Genomic DNA, 17,328 nt, shown 5'->3' with positions numbered 1-17,328 from the left:
AAACATCCTCCCAGCCGGGGTGGAGATGGTTTTTTTTTTGTTGCTGTTGGTGTTTTCGCCAGCAATCGTTTGTGTTCGCGTGAAAAATGTTTGTATAGTGCATGGGTGGCCAAACCATGGCCCGCGGGCTACATGTGGCCCGCGACCGTCGTTTTGTGGCCCGCGAAGCTCTTTTTGAAATTAACATGTTCTCAAAATCGAATGTTTTTCTTGATTCATATCATTTGAAAAATCTTCGAAAATTCATCTACTTCATTCGAAATGAATGTCGGTGGAACCTCCTTGATTTGATACGATTTAATTTCGCAAAAAGTTCTGAAAAAGGATCAATTACAATTCCATTCACAGGAGAACAGCATTTTTGCTGCCCATTTTTAATAACTGATTTTTAAAGATCTCTGAAGATCGTCTTGAATATAAATCATTTGTCGGTTTTTTTCCTATCACTTCTGAATTTAGTGATATAAATCGAGTGAAAAACCAAAAATATATCAGTTTTACGTACAATCGATCTTTTAAAACAAATAAATATATTTAAACCTACGTGGAGACTGAAACCAGATTTTGAATCTGTTTATTATCCTTTATTTAATCACAGATTCAGACCTGGCTTGGCTCTTCGTTTCAAAAAATAGCTTAAAAAAATGAAATCTTACAATTTTCAGAACTTGGGATAGATAAGATTACAACTATTTCTAACATCATTCTTCTTTGAGTATTTCATATTGAAGATTTTAACTCATTTAACAAATTTGTTGCAGACTGTGACACGATTCGACTTATGCTTAAAAAATATCAAAGATTCAAATAGGGGCTTATTCTGCGACTCGAGTTACGTGACTCACGAAATTTCACTTTTTCGTACTGACTCCGGAAAAAGCTCCAGAAAAGAAATTTGTGTATCGATGAGCTCTGAAGACCAATAACAGCTCATCAGAACGAAAATTTCGAGGCTAGAGAGGCTATTTAAGCCAGCAAAACGATTTGAAATTTCGTGAGTCACGTCACTTGAGTCGCAGAATAAGCCCCATAGGCTTAAATCTTTTTTTAAAAATTCCGTCAAATTTGCCTTTCTTTTTGCAAGATTGGGAAAAATTGACAAATAGAAAACGAATTTTTTTCTCAGATGGCAAAATTATACGCGGTTATTTGAAAAGTTGTTCATTCAATTGAAAATTTGTTTTCAAAATCTTTGAAATGTTAAATAGTCTACCAAAGAAGTACGAAAATTCAACTAATGAATTTTTCCTTATTTTTAAGAGTTATCTCGAAAACAAGAGCTGATAGAAAAAATCTAATTACATTGGAATCCAATAAGTTAAAATTTGGATGGTTTGGGTTATCTGTACTTTACATATAATAATTGTCCTTTTTTCCGATTGTTTTTGGTTATTTCATACCATAGATTTGTTAAGGGTTCTCCAACAGTTGTTTGAGCGTTGTGAGTTTTCGTACGAACTCTATCTTTAATTCAGGGAAGTTTTGAGGGCCTCAGGAAAACAGATCATATAAAACTTTAAAAAATCATCATAATCAAAATAAAATTTAAAAAATTTTGTTTCAAAAACATCGAATATACATAAAAAATTTACAACATTCAATAATAATGAAAATTAAACCCAATTTGAAAGGCTTAGAATTGGTATTGTGTTCTTAAAAATTTGAATATTATCAAAAATGCCACTGAAATTTTTGTGTGTGCAAAAAAGGGTAAATTTTGAGATTTAACTCGAAAAAATTCAGGAGGTTCGTGCTTATAAGTATTTTTAGTAAATAATCTTTTAAATGCCGAAAGCTTATGAACGGTACAATTTTTCAATAATTCCATTCCATTTAATTTTTTTTTTTATTTAGAAACACTTACAATTTTTTTCAGGGAGATCGGTAAACTTGAAAATGGGCGGCCATTTGACATTTATGGAATAAATAATTAAAGTTTCAAACCGCTTGAAAAAGTTCTTTGAAAAAAAAATGCATAAAACAAAGTTTCTTACGATGAATCTGAACTTGAAGCAGAAATTTTTCATTGTAATAGCGTATCCTGTTTTTTACTTGAATATGAATGAAAAATTTCTTGTTTGGCCCGCGAGCTAATCTCAAATCTAAAATTTGGCCCGCCTGTTGAAAGTGTTGGCCACCCATATTATAGTGTGTGGGCGAGCATAGATCAAAGAATTGTCGTGGAATCATCGAATTTGTACAGGCCATTTGTGTAGTCTATGGCCCGCTTTAAACAGCTAATAATTTTTTTTTGTCTAAAGGTGCATTTACACCTCTTGTGAGCGTGAAAATGGAAATAATTATCTTCTTCAAAAACGTGACTGTACTGCATTCCATGGTTGCGAAACTTGGTGGAATAGATGCGAAATGATTGGAAGATTACTTTAGAACCGATATCCTTGTTCAAAACCCTTTTAAATTGGTTTTATTTCAATTCCCTCGATTTTCATTACGGAACTACTATCAATAGAAAATTTCCAACCAAGAAACGCACGACACGCATCATTATTTCGTCTCTCGGCTTGGCTCTCTGTCCGCCGAGTTGGTGATATCACCACCCACACACTAAATTTTTGCCTTGATTTCCAGCAAAAAAAAATTGCTGGAAATGTTCAGCAATCCAAATTTTTGCTTGAAACCAGCAATCGGTTTTCGAATTGCTGGATTTTTCAGTATTCGGTTGTGTTCTTGTCATTTTTGCTGAAAAATCAGCAATCGGTTTTCAAATTGCTGGACTTTCCAGCAATAGATCTAGTTTGCTGGAAAACGCTGAAGCAAGGTGAGACTTCATTTCACGAACTTTGATAAGATTAATACATTATCTTCTATATTCTAGCAACCAGACATCAAGCCAAGGGTGAGTGTTTAAAAGATGGGTAGATATTTCATGAAAAATACTAATCAAAACTCTATTTCAGTTCAGGTGGCGGATGATTAACACCCAGGTGTTTTTTTTTGTAAATCTTTATTTGAAACGGCTCATACCTTCAGGTTTTAAGGAGCCAAACTCGTTTTTTGTTTTTTACAATATTTTGCTTAGCTTAACACTTTTATTTTAATGAGAAAGAAGATAGGAATGGGAAATATGAAAATAAATAAGAATTATAGACGAAGATCGATAGCTTTTAGAAAAAGGTAGATTTCGAACATGTAGTCCAAATCTAGCACAGCTAGTACATCTCTCACTGGAAAACCCCGGTGTTTGTACATTAAAATACATGTGGTTCTGTGAATAAATTCATAAATGAAAAATGGAAGAAAATAATTGTTATTTATTTCGTGTCATACCACAGCCAGTATCCAAAATTTAATTTCCAATTGAAATATAAATTTGATACCAAATACAGCCGAATGTTCTGAAAGAAATAGCTGGTTTCCAGCAATCTGTATTGCTGATTTTCCAGCTATTTGAATTGCTTTAACGTTTGCTGTTTTTTCCAGCAATTTAAATTGCTGGAAATTTTGCTGGAAAGTCAGCGGGATAAAAACCAGCAAAAAAAAAAACAAAAAAAATTGCTGTGCACCATACCTACTCCGAGAGCAAACAAACACGTTCTGCTGGACGAGCTGCTTGTGGTTCTAGAAATTCAGGAATGATTTTACGTTTATAATTTTCATATTTTTGTGAAATCTCACAGCGTAAATTGTTGCACCTCACTAGAATGTAAAAAAAATTAAAACAAATTATGTTTGTTACTATATGATTATTCATTTTTAAGTACTTTGACATTGAAAGTTTTCGTATTAAATCCTAACTTTAGTAAATTGCTCCTAAAACTAAGAGGTGAGCAAAATCCGTTTCATAGATGGTTTAAATCTTTGAATTTGTTTAAAAATCTGGAAGATCAAGCTTAGTTGATTTGGGCATAAAATAAGCTTTTTTTTTAAGAAAGTCTTCTATTTCTTAAAAAAAAATTATTCTAAACTCAAATCAAACAAGTTCAAACTATTCTTCAAATTCAAAGAGTTTAACCTTTAATGAAAATAAATCAATTTTTTTTAAAAAGTAAAAGATAAAAATCATCAGATTTTCAGATCAAATTTTCTTGATGCAAACTTGAATGATTTTAGTTGAAAATTTGGCTTCAAAAAAACTGCAATAATATTACATTGCGAACCAAATACGAGATATTTTGTGTTTTCGCTAGCCGCTACAATGCTCTATTATAAAGCATAATTAAAATGAGATAAATCTAATAATGAAACCTCATTCTACAAAATGGAACACAACACTTCCCGTTACTCAAATATCTATATTATTATTCAGAATTTTGTCTATTGCGTTCTGAAGTATAAAATGCCAAATTTTGGTGCCATTGATGTGTGGAAAATGCACTAGAAAAATATAGAAATTTGTGCAAGATTTTTAGGTGAAGTTTTTTTTTACCAGTAAATATTTTTTATAAAGAATCAATTCAATAATAAAAATCCTGTGGATAATTTTTTTTTAATAAAATATGTTTATTTTTGCGAATAAAATAAAAAAAAATCAAATTCTACCTTTTATTTGTGGTTTTCAGCTAAACTGTGTTTCCAAACTTATTTTGTTGCAAAAAATTGAAATCTGGAAATTGAATTGACAAGCAATTTTAACACATTAAGAACCGTCAAGAAATCTACGACGAGAAACACCGAAATTCGGCATTCTATATCTCAGAAACCCCTGGACTTTTTTAAGTAACAGAAAATGTTGAGTTCAATTTTGTTGAATAAAGTTTAACACTTAAATTCAGTCTATTCGAGTTATATTTCGAAGTGTAGCACAATAAAAAAATGCGCTTTGAATTTGTATCCGAATTTCTGAAGTACCTTGAAAAAATACGATTTTCGAATCTTATTCCAGATCAGAATCTTATGAGCCAAGTTATAGAGGCCTCATTCATGAATCTATGATTTAAATTCTGTAGTTCAGGCTTAATTTAAATTCACTATTTAAATTACTCAGTTGTGGTCTGTATTGTAAATCAGATTAAAATATAAATTTACAAAGATCTGAAGTTCACTTTTCAATTTTGGATTGCCATTTTGAAGCTTTAAATTTTTGAATTTTGTGTAACAATTAAGTTCAAGAACTTCGAATTTCAATATAAAACAAAATTTATCTTTTTTTTATATTCAGAAAACTTTTATCAAAATATTGAAAATACATTTGATCTCGAAAAACATTATTCAAATTTGATATGAAAGCAGCTTTTCATTTCTAATTTAGTAATTTCTTATGATTATTTGAACTGAAAATCAAGAATCCTGAACAGGATACAGAATCCGAAATACGAAAATAGGAATACAATTTCGGTTATGGGAATTATGGAATCAGAACCTCCAAAATGGGTTTAATTTAATTTGAAATTTAATATTCAGCCCTAAATTTCGATGACCAAGTGAGAAAATTTTAAAAAAGTGTAGCAGAATTTTGGACTTGGGATGGGTGTTTGAGTTTTTGGCATTAGTTTTAAGACTGGATTGTTACTCTTGATTAACCTTACTCTATTATTATATTTTGGTTCTGAATTCGAAATTTTTTAAGTGTAGAGAAGAAATCTCGCTGGCTATTTTGGATGCTCATTGGATGTTCCTACGGCCATGACTTATATATAATGTTTTAAACATATTTTACTGACATTACAAGGTTTCTATCGATATAAGTTTTATATGAAATTAATTATGATTCAAACGACCTAGATAGATGTTACTTTGGTGTCAAATTGACACCCTAAGTCGGAAAAGGGAGTTTTTTTGTCCAGGCTTCCAGGTTTCGATGCAATTAGCGGATGCTTGTTTAATTATGTGAGTAATTTTTTTTTTTATTGACAATTTCAACACTGATTCATAAGCTTGCTCTAAAATGTGAAAAACAATTCAAAGTTACATTAACTTTGGAAAAGTTATTGATGTTTTTCTGAAAACTTTTCGTCTTTATCCTGCTACCCCGGTGATCAACGCAACGCCAGTTTACGGTAGACAAAAAAAAAAACATAAGTGTTAGGATAATTGAAACATTTTTAAATTCAAAGTTCATAATTGGGAATCAGAATTCAATTTTAAGACCTGGATTACAAATGCATACATCACTTTCAGAATGCAGAACCAGAGTGTAAAGGTCTGATTGTATTTTGGATACAGATTCACGTCTCATCATAGAGATCCTTAATTCTTAATTAAGGTAGAGAATACACAACTCAGAATTAAGAATACAGCATTGGGATCCAAGTTCGGAATTATGTTAGGTTGTTAGGATGTTAGGTTTCATTCAGATTGAGATTCAAAAGTCAGAATAAGACTTTAAATTGATACATTCAAAAAAAAAAAAAAAATAGAATAATCCAGATTAAAAATTTTTATAAACAATTCATATTTCTAGTTAAAAAAAAATTAAATTCTGATTTAGGTACCTATATATCATTATTTCAGTAATTTCATTCAGAACAAAATTTAAAACAGAAACCAAATTCTGAATTGAAATCAGATCTATAATCAGAACCGAAGTTTGAGTTTTGAAGCATAATTCGTTACTTTAAATTACAGTGATCAATCTTTTCATAGAAGCATAATTCAGAATCACAAATAAGTATTAAGGAAAGTTGTGAAGATCTTGAATCTGGATTTCTTTTTTTTTCGTTTCTGACTTTATACTCGATGCTGGTACAAAGAAGCGCTCCAGAGAATATTTTTTCATATGATTTTTTTGACATCTGTAATAAATATTGGAAGCCGTAAGGTTAAAAAATAATTATTTGGAATTACCCGTTCTATTTTTGTTTTCTGATCCACAAAGAATTTAAATTATCTTCCAAAATCGACTTGATGAATACAACTTTTCGATAATAATAATTTAAATAGAGTAATAGAGTAAATTTATGTGAAGCTGTTAATGGCACTAACAAAGATGAATCAAAGTATAAGTTGAACAAAATCTACCTCTAACCATATCAATGGTTTCAATTTTCTGGATTCTGCTGCCAAGATCATGATTAATTTGTAGCCCAATCACTCGTTTTAACTGTTCAGAAATGAGTTTCAGCTTCGAATGGGAAAATCAACTACATTTCGCCGAGCTTTTGCAAAAAGATAACAAAACAGTGATGCACTACTTCCTTTCCTTCACTTTTATTCTGATGGGGTGAATTCTGTATGAGAAGGCAAGACGCCTGCGCCCCAAAAAATCGATAAATGAACCAAAATTGTATGTCAACCGTATTATAGCAAAAATTTCGGCAGCATGCGTTAGAATGTAAGCACGTAGACAAATAATTCCGCAAAATGTGTAATGTAGAAATAAAATAGATGGTTAAAGATGGTTAGATGAGAAAAAGTAATGATGAGTTTTCGATTATTTTATATGGATTTATTTCTTCTTGGATATTTTAATATATGTAAATTATGTATAACTTGAATTATATTGTCAAATAGAATGGAAGGAGATGTTTTCATATCAGATGATCGGTTAAAACTTTCCGGAATTCATAAACTTTTCCTGAATACTTCCAGTTAGATGGAACATCCGATTTAAAAGACCTGAGATGGACATGAATCAGCCCACAAATCCATGCCAAATAGAGCCTATTTTTTTTTTTTTTGAAAATAACGATTTCATTCAATAATTGAATATTGAAAAAGAATTTAATTTAGCAGTTATTTTGAATTGAAGAAAAATTTCAGGAGGTTTATTTAGCTACGACTGTTAAACTTAAAATTACGATAATTTTCCCTTGTCAATGCATAGCTTGTATAGGATTTGAGGTCGATTGCAATAGGTCAACTTATGGTCTATTATCGTCAAGATCAAATGTCAATGTATAATGTAAAGTCAAAATGGCAATATCTGACTTTGCGACATAATTCGACTATATAACAGAATTCCAACATTGGACACAATCTGATCATGAGACATAATCTGACCATGCAACATAATCAGTCCATGCGACATCCCGGAGTGCCCAGGGATCCAGCAAAACTGTATGTTATTTTGTAGTGCAGAGATTTCCGTTTCGAGTAGCCGGGAATCTCCGATAGTGCAAGACTGAATTTGTTGGAGGCAGCTAGCTGAGTCGCTGAAAATAACAGTTTGTACTCCTGGTCTGGTGTGTGAAGCGGAGGCTTTCATAAGAGCGTAGGCTTCTGCACTAAAGATTGAACAAGGGGGTGGTAGGGAGGGACTAAATTTTGTGCTCGAACTATAAATTTCGTACCCGTTCGGCGAACGGGTCGGTGTAAACGTGTTCTAAACCTTCATATTTTCGAAAAATTTATGATCGGGAATGTAGTTGTATCTTTACTGGGGGATCACCTACTTTAATAAGCTTCATAAGGGAAATGTCTACCCACTTTGGGGGAGGGTTGATTCCAAGGTCTTATTTTGGTTCTGGGAAGAGTTGCTATGGATTCCCAAGTAACCAAAAGTCGCATAGATACTTAATTTTGTGCATCAAAAGTTCACATTTGGCTGGGTAAAAGGTACTCGAGAGAAATGAAAATAAGTGCTTGTTTTGGGATTCTGAACGAACATAAAAAGTCTATACAAGTAGCATAGAATATTTTTGTGCGTTGCAAGTACCTTAAAAAATCCAGTATTCAATTTGGCTTATCGTGCTTCGTTACGAACTTTGAACGAATTTTTTGGTTCCATACAGAACTTCTTACGAACTTTTTGGTTCCATGCAGAACTTGATACGAACTTTTTGGTTCCATGAGGAACTTCTATAGAACTTCAATGCAAACGTTAGCGTTAGGATTTTGCCCAAGAGTGAATAACAAAATATCAGAGCTACGAATATACGAACAACGAATTAGACTCTCAAATTAATCCACTGTTGTAATCAACATGGGTAGATGGCATAAATCTAACCTATATTTCACTTTTATTTTATTTTCACAATATTCATATCTAACAAACTGGAAAAACACATCTCCTTGGTTACAATCCGATTTCCTTTATATTTTCATGAAGCTGGAAAACCTCCAGCACCTACACGCAGAGAAAACTTGGATTTTGATACAAAATAAAACTGACTTTGATTCAAAACATTCAGTTTTTTTAATCAAACTCCTGTTTTCTTTGAATCAATGAATTATTGTTCTGATTCAAATGAATATTTTTTGAAAGAAAGAATTAATTATTTGAACTGAATAATTTTGGACTTTGATTTTAAACAAGTTGTTTGATTCAAAAGAAATTTGTTCAATTGCACATTTCGTTTAAAACAAAGTAAATTTTCTTTCAACCAATGAAAATTGTTTTCAACAGAAAGGAATAATATCTTTAAATTGAAATTTTAAACTTAGAAGATATTTTGGATTGAGCGAGAACCGAATTTCAAATAAAGTTTGTCCGGTTGTGTTGAAAAACAAAACTAGTGAATCAGAGATAGCTTTCGGAGGATTCAGTATGAAGAATGGTAAGTGTGTGTTAATTCATTGATCAAAAAGTGAATGTTTAAGATTTTATATAAACTCTTGCATTGTTACAGGACAACGGCAGATTCCGCCCCAAATCCAGCGGTCTGATTATCTTCGGCCCGATCTTCAGCGGTAATCACGAGTTGGATGACCACTAAAGCTAGCAACCGGAGCTGCTTCCGGAAGTCTATTGAGCGGCCCAAGAAGAATGCCTCAGGCCAAAATTAGGACCAGATGATTCAATTATAGTGAACCAGTGTTAGTGTTAATTTTGTAAATAAAAATTAATTTAAAATGTAAATTCTTTCTTTTTATTATTCAAGATTCCTAATAGGAACTTCGGGACAACAGAAAATATTTCTTCCAATTGGAATAAAAGGAAAATAGTTCAATGAACCAATCCTTTTAAATCTAAATCTAAATTACATTGTAGCAAACGACAACAACTTTGCATCAAATGGAACTGTTTTTTGTTTCAAAGCATTAATATTTTGATTCAAAGATTTTTCAAAAGAAAAATTCTTTGAAACAAAGGAAAATGCCTTTGAATCAAAGGAATTTTTATTTATCCCAAAATCAAGGGAAAAAATCCTTTGTTTTTGCGGCACTTTCCTTTGAAATAAAAAACCTTTTCGCTGCGTGTAGAGCAAATTTATTACCGGCTAGTATCGACGGTAGCTTTTCGTAGTTGTTAGCAATATATTCTTCAAAAGGATGAACTTGACTCTAACTTTCTCTATTCCTTTTCTATATTTGAAACAATTCCGCAAATCTTGATTGTCATGATTGGGAATAACCTTGATGAGCAATCACATGAAAGCGCTCTCCATTTTTAAACTAAAATTGGAAACAGATAGTTAGAAAATTAATCAAAAAAAATTAAAAAATAAAATTACTCACGTTTAATTTCGATTCCTCCTAGTTTGTTTTGGAAAAAGTTTATACATCCTCTGGTGAATAGATACGAATGTTTACATTTTTATAATATCGCCTGCTTTGAAAAAGCGATAATTCTAAGTTTCTTTTATATTGATGTTTAAAAAAACAGCAATCTAAATATTGGCCATGGTACAGAGGTAGCGTGTTCAGTTCTCACCTCGTTGGTTCAGGTTCAAATCTTCAAGCATGCAAATTTTTCAAGTAAGTATAAAACTCATTCACAGTTAAAGCGCAACATTAAATTAGAATAAATAGGTTTAACAATCCAAAGCAAGGAAAAATATGATTCTTTTTCCATTAATTTTTATTTTTCGAAGTCTCGTGTGGAGGCTGAGTAGCCTTCTACTCAGCTTCAACTATGGACTTTGAAAGTATCGATAAGAACTTAAATTTAAGGCTGAGTAGAATGCTATTCATTCGTTAAACAAAGCTGAATAAGCTTCTAAGAGCCTGTTTTATGGAACTTTTGGTTACTTGGGTTGGATATTATGCTTGGTTGGAAGATAGAACATGGTTCGCTGGGAACAGGGGGTTCTTGAAGCGATTGTTTTGATTACTCTTATGCGTCTCTCAACGGTTTTCTGACCATATTGATATCATGTTTGAAGCTGAGCTTGCGGTCCAGATAGATTCCTAAAATCTTAAGAAGAATTGAGTTTTTGTTCAAGATTATGTCGGGTTGGGCGAGGCGTAATAATCCTTCAGATGTGATGTCCGTTAATGAATCTATTTTCGTGACGCAAGATTCGTTCGCAAATTTTAATTTAAAATAGGAAATTACCAAGAGGCAACTTAACAGTTCCAGAAAACCCTTAGAAAAAAATCCAGAAGATGATCCCATTGCAATAGAGAGCAGCCAAACTCCTACATTTGCTGATCTTTTGAAAGGTAAAAATAGTAAAAAAAAAATTGCACCAGAATACCTACAAGAGAGAATAACTCGTTTTGCCAGTGCATCATTTTTGTCAGCGTCTTCACAGAATTCGCTGTTCTACCGAGGAATAAAATTGTACAACATTTTACCAATTGACATTAAGAGAGAAGAAAACTTGACTAGTTTTAAAAAGAAATGTTTGGCGTTCGTGAAAACTAATATAAGAATATAGTTTAAGTTAGTGATTAAACTACTTCATTTTCTGTCTAATTTTTTTTTCATATTTTGCAGGTTCGCAATACCGACGGCAGGTGGCGAACCTGAAAAATTTGATAAAAAATTCCCTGTAGAAAAAATGTACCTGTTAAGCCCGATTTTATCCTAGAAATTACCTGTTTTTTGTTGGGTGGCATCTCTCAACCGGGATAGCATTTCTTCAAATCGATCGATGCGCACTCTGGAATCGGCATTGCGTACTGTTGGAAAAATTATCCAGAAAACGAAATCGAGTGTCCAGTCAGTATGGTCAGTGGTAAAACCCTGAAAATGGGCTCATGTGTGTGTGGGAAAGGGTGTTTCCCTAAAATATCCCTTTTCTCAGATGGTCCCTGTTCAAAAGTTGAATATAACAAGCAGCAGTCGATGAATATTCGGCACCGAATAACGCCCAAAAATCGTTAGGCCGAATATTTGGCTCCCCGAATAGTTGGACCAAGTATTCGGCCAAATAAGCCGAATATTTATTTTAAAAATTCATACAATCACACTTACTTACTTAATGATCCCACGCCGATCCTTCGGTGCATAGGGCCGTGGTAAAAGACCTCCACTGTTGACGATCCGGAGCCAGCTTCTTCACCTGGTCCCAGTCAAGATTCTCGTTCACAGTTCGGATTTCAGCGGCTAGGCTTCGCCACCACGAGTTTCTGGGTCTGCCTCTTCTTCGATGACCTTCTGGATTCCAATCTAGCGCCACTCTGCAAATCTCGATTTCATTTTTTCGCAGCGTGTGCCCAATCCATCTCTACTTACGTTCGTCAACGCGAACGCCAGATGTTTCGAAGACTCGCAAACGCAAATCGGGCCTTTCTGATCCGGGTTTCGATGTTTTTTCTGGTACCACCATCAGGCGTTATCTGGCTACCAAGATACTGGAAGCACTCCACTTTCTCAACTTGTTGCCCAGCTACCATGAAACTGGAGGGATTTCCTGTGTTGATCGCCATCGACTTGGTCTTTCCGACATTGACTTTGAGACCTGCTGCCTTGGAACTTTCGGTGAGGTCGTCGAGTTTGCTCTGCATATCCGGTTGTGTTTGGGCGAGCAAAACAATATCGTCAGCCAAGTCAAGGTCTCCATTGTTGAAGGATTCCACGGCAATCCTCGGTTCGGTGCACAGTCGATCGATCCAGTCAGAATCACATCCATTACGATTAGAAAAAGTAGCGGTGATAAAATACATCTTTGTCTCACTCCAGCAGTTACCGGGATTGGTTTGGACAAGACACCGTCGAGCAAGACCTTGCACGAAAATGTCTGGTATTGTGCTTCGATGAGATGGACTAGTTTCTCTGGGACCCCTCGTCGCCTTAGAGCCGCCCAGATGTTTTCATGGTTAAGTCGGTCGAATGCTTTTTCGAAATCAACGAACACGCGTTGTGATGTGGTCCACACATGATCGTCCGGATCGGAATCCAGCTTGTTGCCGTCGGAGTGTACTTCGATTTTCTCCTGGATCCTGTTCAGGATTACTTTGCAGAGTACTTTGAGGGTTGTACAGATCAACGTTATGCCTCGCTAGTTACCGCACTCTGTCAGGTCTTCTTTCTTCGGGACCTTTACGAGGATACCCTGCATCCAGTCGGCCGGGAATGTTGCAGTATCCCAGATGTCAGCGAAACTACGGTGCAACATTTGTGCTGACAGGGCAGGGTCGGCTTTCAGCATTTCAGCAGGGATGCAATCGATCCCAGGTGCTTCGTTGGATTTCATGTTTTGGATTGCCGCTTTTATTTCAGCCAGCGAGGGCGCTTCCGAGTTGACGCCATTTATGCGACTTACTGTTGGCGCTTCAAGCTGCGGGTTCTGTTGGCCATCGCTATTCGTGACTCGGAACACGGAGAAAAATCTAGAACACGGAGAAAAATAGATTTATCAGCGATATTACGCGTCTACATAAACATAAATATGGTTGTTTGGTTCTGACCCGAAAATCCGATCAAGCCAACCATCAGATGATACTTTGCCACGAAAGGATAAATGGCTGATTTAGCGATCGCATCGATGCTAACAATCCAACAGGAATTTTAATTTAATCATTCGTATGGCTGTTTCTACTGTAAATGCTGCTCCCCGTGAACGTGGGAAATCGTTGATTCAAAATATTAGTAAAATTAATTTGAACAGATAAAATGCATTGTTTTTCTTTTTGAAATGAAACAATTTTATTTCTTTTAAAAATTTTAATTATTTATACGATCAGTGGCATGAATTTTAATTTCAACCACTGCATTGTTTTTTTTTCTTCTGCTGGGGGAGCCGGTGCCCTGAAATAAAATGAAAGCTCTTATGAAAATATGATTGTGATAAATCATGAATACTATGTAACTTACGTGATATGATCTTGTTCATCGCTGTTTATTATTCCACCTTCCGGATAGGCCCTCGGGGGTCAAAATGCACCCACACATCTCTATATGTACCTGAAAACATTAAAAAAAATTGAAAAGAAAATCAACTGAAAAAAATAAACCATATTTACCTTTCCGCTTCGTGTTGGTTGATTTCTTCCACGAGAAATAACTACTGGCTTTTTTTCCTCTAAGTCAGACAATTTACTTGCTTGTTAATACGAAATTCAAGGTCTAGTCAAGCATAAGTGATATTTAAAAAATAACTATCAGACATTTTAATGTAGACTAGGAAAATATAGCCAAATCTACTACCTTTAATATTATTTTAGCGATATGCGGTTGAGAAATCCTCTACAACCAAATCAACTTCACATAAACCTTAGTTTGTTTGTAGTTATCGATGTGGATTAAGCAATATTTTGGGTTCAACCAAAAATATGTGATATAGATGAGCCAACTATACGATTTTTGATATCAACCTGTAGAGTTTTTTATCCGTGAAGAGTTGTTCGAAGTGCTCAGTTCATCGTTTGAGCTGATCTGTTCGACCGGTCAATAACTGACCGGCTCGGTCTTTCAGCGGCATTCTTGCATTAGTCCTTGCACCACTGAGGCGGCGAGAAATGTCATAAAGTAATCGGATATCTCCATTGCACAGTGGTCCAAAAGGGCCTGAAATGGAACTTTTTTCCTGGTGACTTTGTCTTTCATTTTAGCTATTAGATGTCTTCAGAACATTTACTAGTAAGATTGTTTCCCATAACGTGAAAGTATCAAAAATTAGTCACAGCCTACTACGATAATAATAAAAACACTAACTTTTTTGTTTGAAGAGATAGAGACCAAATTAGTTCTACAAAGTTGTAGATATCATCAAAATATGAAACTTTGCTGAAATAACAAGAGCTCTATCTCTATTCAGTGCAGAGTTATAAAGCTTTTAGTTTAAAACATACTTAAAATTTGTTTTTTGTACTTAACTATTGTAAATTTTGACTTTACAAAATATGATGTTCACAACATTTATTGCGATACTCAATACGCGCATTTTGCACTAGATCTTAAGTCTCTACGACCTTGTCTTCCGAAGATATCGCAATTTCAAGTTTTATTTTTCCTCAATTTCACGAATTTCTAGGGTAAAATGGGGCAAGTAGATCCATAAACTAAATACCACATCTTGAAGTATGATTCAAGTACTACAAACTTAGCCAGAAACTGCTTGTCTCCACGGGCCCGTTTTTGAGAACGGTCGGCATAAATTTGTCGAATTCTTAGATTTTAACGAGAAAATAGAGGTTTATTGTCATCGTTGAAATAAAAACATGCTTAAAATGCACATAACTTAATCAATTTTCAACTGAAATCATCAAATAGTACATCAAAACGCATTGACATTTTATCATCTTTTCAAATTTAATATTAAAAAATTAACAAAAATCATTTCCAGTTAAAATCGTAAAAACGCTTTAAAAATTGTTTAAAGGTACAAACGGTATCATCAAAAATTCTCTAAAAAATACCATTCAAAAGCTCGTTTGTTGTTGCAACTTTCATTTGAAGACATCAAAACAGATAGTTCATTCCTTGAGAAGATATGACAGAATTATTAACAACCAATCTCTATTTTCTCGTTAAAATCTAAGAATTCAACAAATTTATGCCAACTTTACTCAAAAACGGGCCCGTGGAGACAAGCAGTTTCTGGCTAAGTTTGTAGTACTTGAATCAGACTTCAAGATGTGGTATTTAGTTTATGGATCTACTTGCCCCATTTTACCCTAGAAATTCGTGAAATTAAGGAAAAATAAAACTTGAAATTGCGATAACTTCGGAAGACAAGGTCGTAGAGACTTAAGATCTAGTGCAAAATGTGCGTATTGAGTATCGCAATAAATGTTGTGAACATCATATTTTGTAAAGTCAAAATTTACAATAGTTAAGTACAAAAAACAAATTTTAAGTATGTTTTAAACTAAAAGCTTTATAACTCTGCACTGAATAGAGATAGAGCTCTTGTTATTTCAGCAAAGTTTCATATTTTGATGATATCTACAACTTTGTAGAACTAATTTGGTCTCTATCTCTTCAAACAAAAAAGTTAGTGTTTTTATTTTTATCGTAGTAGGCTGTGACTAATTTTTGATACTTTCACGTTATGGGAAACAATCTTACTAGTAAATGTTCTGAAGACATCTAATAGCTAAAATGAAAGACAAAGTCACCAGGAAAAAAGTTCCATTTCAGGCCCTTTTGGACCACTGTGCATTGGCGGCGGCGGCGGCATCACGGTGTCTCTGGGAGAAAACTTTTTTTTTCGAAAATTAGCATCGCTAGTTTTTACACCATTCGAAAGCTGGGACTTTCCCCTTTCATTTGAGCCCAAATTTGAAATAATCCACCGGGGGGTCTAGAACATTTTATTTTTTTGAAGATTTTTTAACCTTTTTAACGTTTTTTTTTTTCAAAGACAAAATCATGCTAATCACTGTGAAAACACTCGTCTTACATTTAGCGCAAATCCAACATAATATGTCAATAACATGATTAAATAGCGAATTTTCCTGGCTCCAATTTTGTAGAACACATCAAAGTGATACAAATTGAGAGAAAAGAGTTGGAATGTCACAAACAGAGTGATCATTATTTCATTTGAAAAATCTAATAAAACTTCCCTACACTGATTGTACTAAGACCATAAAAAGTATTCTACTTTTACATGAAATTGATCACGATTACCTGAAGTTATGAGCATTTGTAGGGTTTTATCCTGGAAAAAATGTCTCCCGCCTTTCTTGAAAATCTAGTTAAGTTTTTTAGGGATGGTATTCATCACTGTTAATGAGTCGGGGCGGACGAACATATTGACGCCTCATTAACAGTGATGAATATAACCGTTAAAAAAATTAGCCCAACTTTGAAACCTAATATTTTTTTTATCTTAACTCTTTATCGATATGCAGTCTTCGGATGAAATATTTGTCATATTTTAGACTTTAAGAAAAACCGTTTTTGAAAGAAATCGGCCGACGGGAACTAAAATTATTCATGAAAAACTGGTTTTTCATGTTTCTCCCGAACAAAATGTCTCCAAATTCCAAACAAATTTCAGGCTCGTTGAGCGACCCCTTCCCGTGATCCGATCTGGCCAAAATTTGGCATGAGATCTTGTACTAGGCCTAGGATCAATTTAGCCTGCAGCGCATAAGATTTTCAAAAGTCAGGTCATTTGGGGCACTCTATTAGGCACTTATTCAAAATGTAGCATTGCTCAAAGTATGAAATAAGTAATATGGCCGGAACAAATTAGAAATCTATCTTTTGTCATTTGGAGTTGAAACATCACGAGGAGGGGGGGAATTCAAAATAAAAATCAATTCAAATTTTCAACACATTGGAAAAAAAAAATTGAACCAAAGCTGGCTTGCAACAAACTTGTATTCAATTTACATTGCTCAAAATCAAACAATCGAGAAAATTAAGAT

General features: G+C 33.9%; 1 protein-coding gene across 1 annotated transcript in view; it reads right to left on the bottom strand.

The window, feature by feature from the left end:
- LOC129746562 (polypeptide N-acetylgalactosaminyltransferase 2-like) overlaps positions 1–7,125 on the bottom strand; it is a 31,394-nt gene extending 24,269 nt beyond the window's left edge. Inside the window, exon 1 of the mRNA XM_055740256.1 lies at positions 6,919–7,125. The gene's annotated coding sequence lies outside the window, so the exon portion shown is untranslated. The remainder of the gene's footprint in view (positions 1–6,918) is intronic.
- Between the last annotated feature and the right edge of the window lie 10,203 nt (positions 7,126–17,328).

Source organism: Uranotaenia lowii, chromosome 2, assembly GCF_029784155.1.
Source record: "Uranotaenia lowii strain MFRU-FL chromosome 2, ASM2978415v1, whole genome shotgun sequence".
Taxonomy (NCBI): Eukaryota; Metazoa; Arthropoda; class Insecta; order Diptera; family Culicidae; genus Uranotaenia; species Uranotaenia lowii.
The sequence above is the reverse complement of the archived record's forward strand: the minus strand, read 5'-3'. Positions and strand labels throughout refer to the sequence as shown.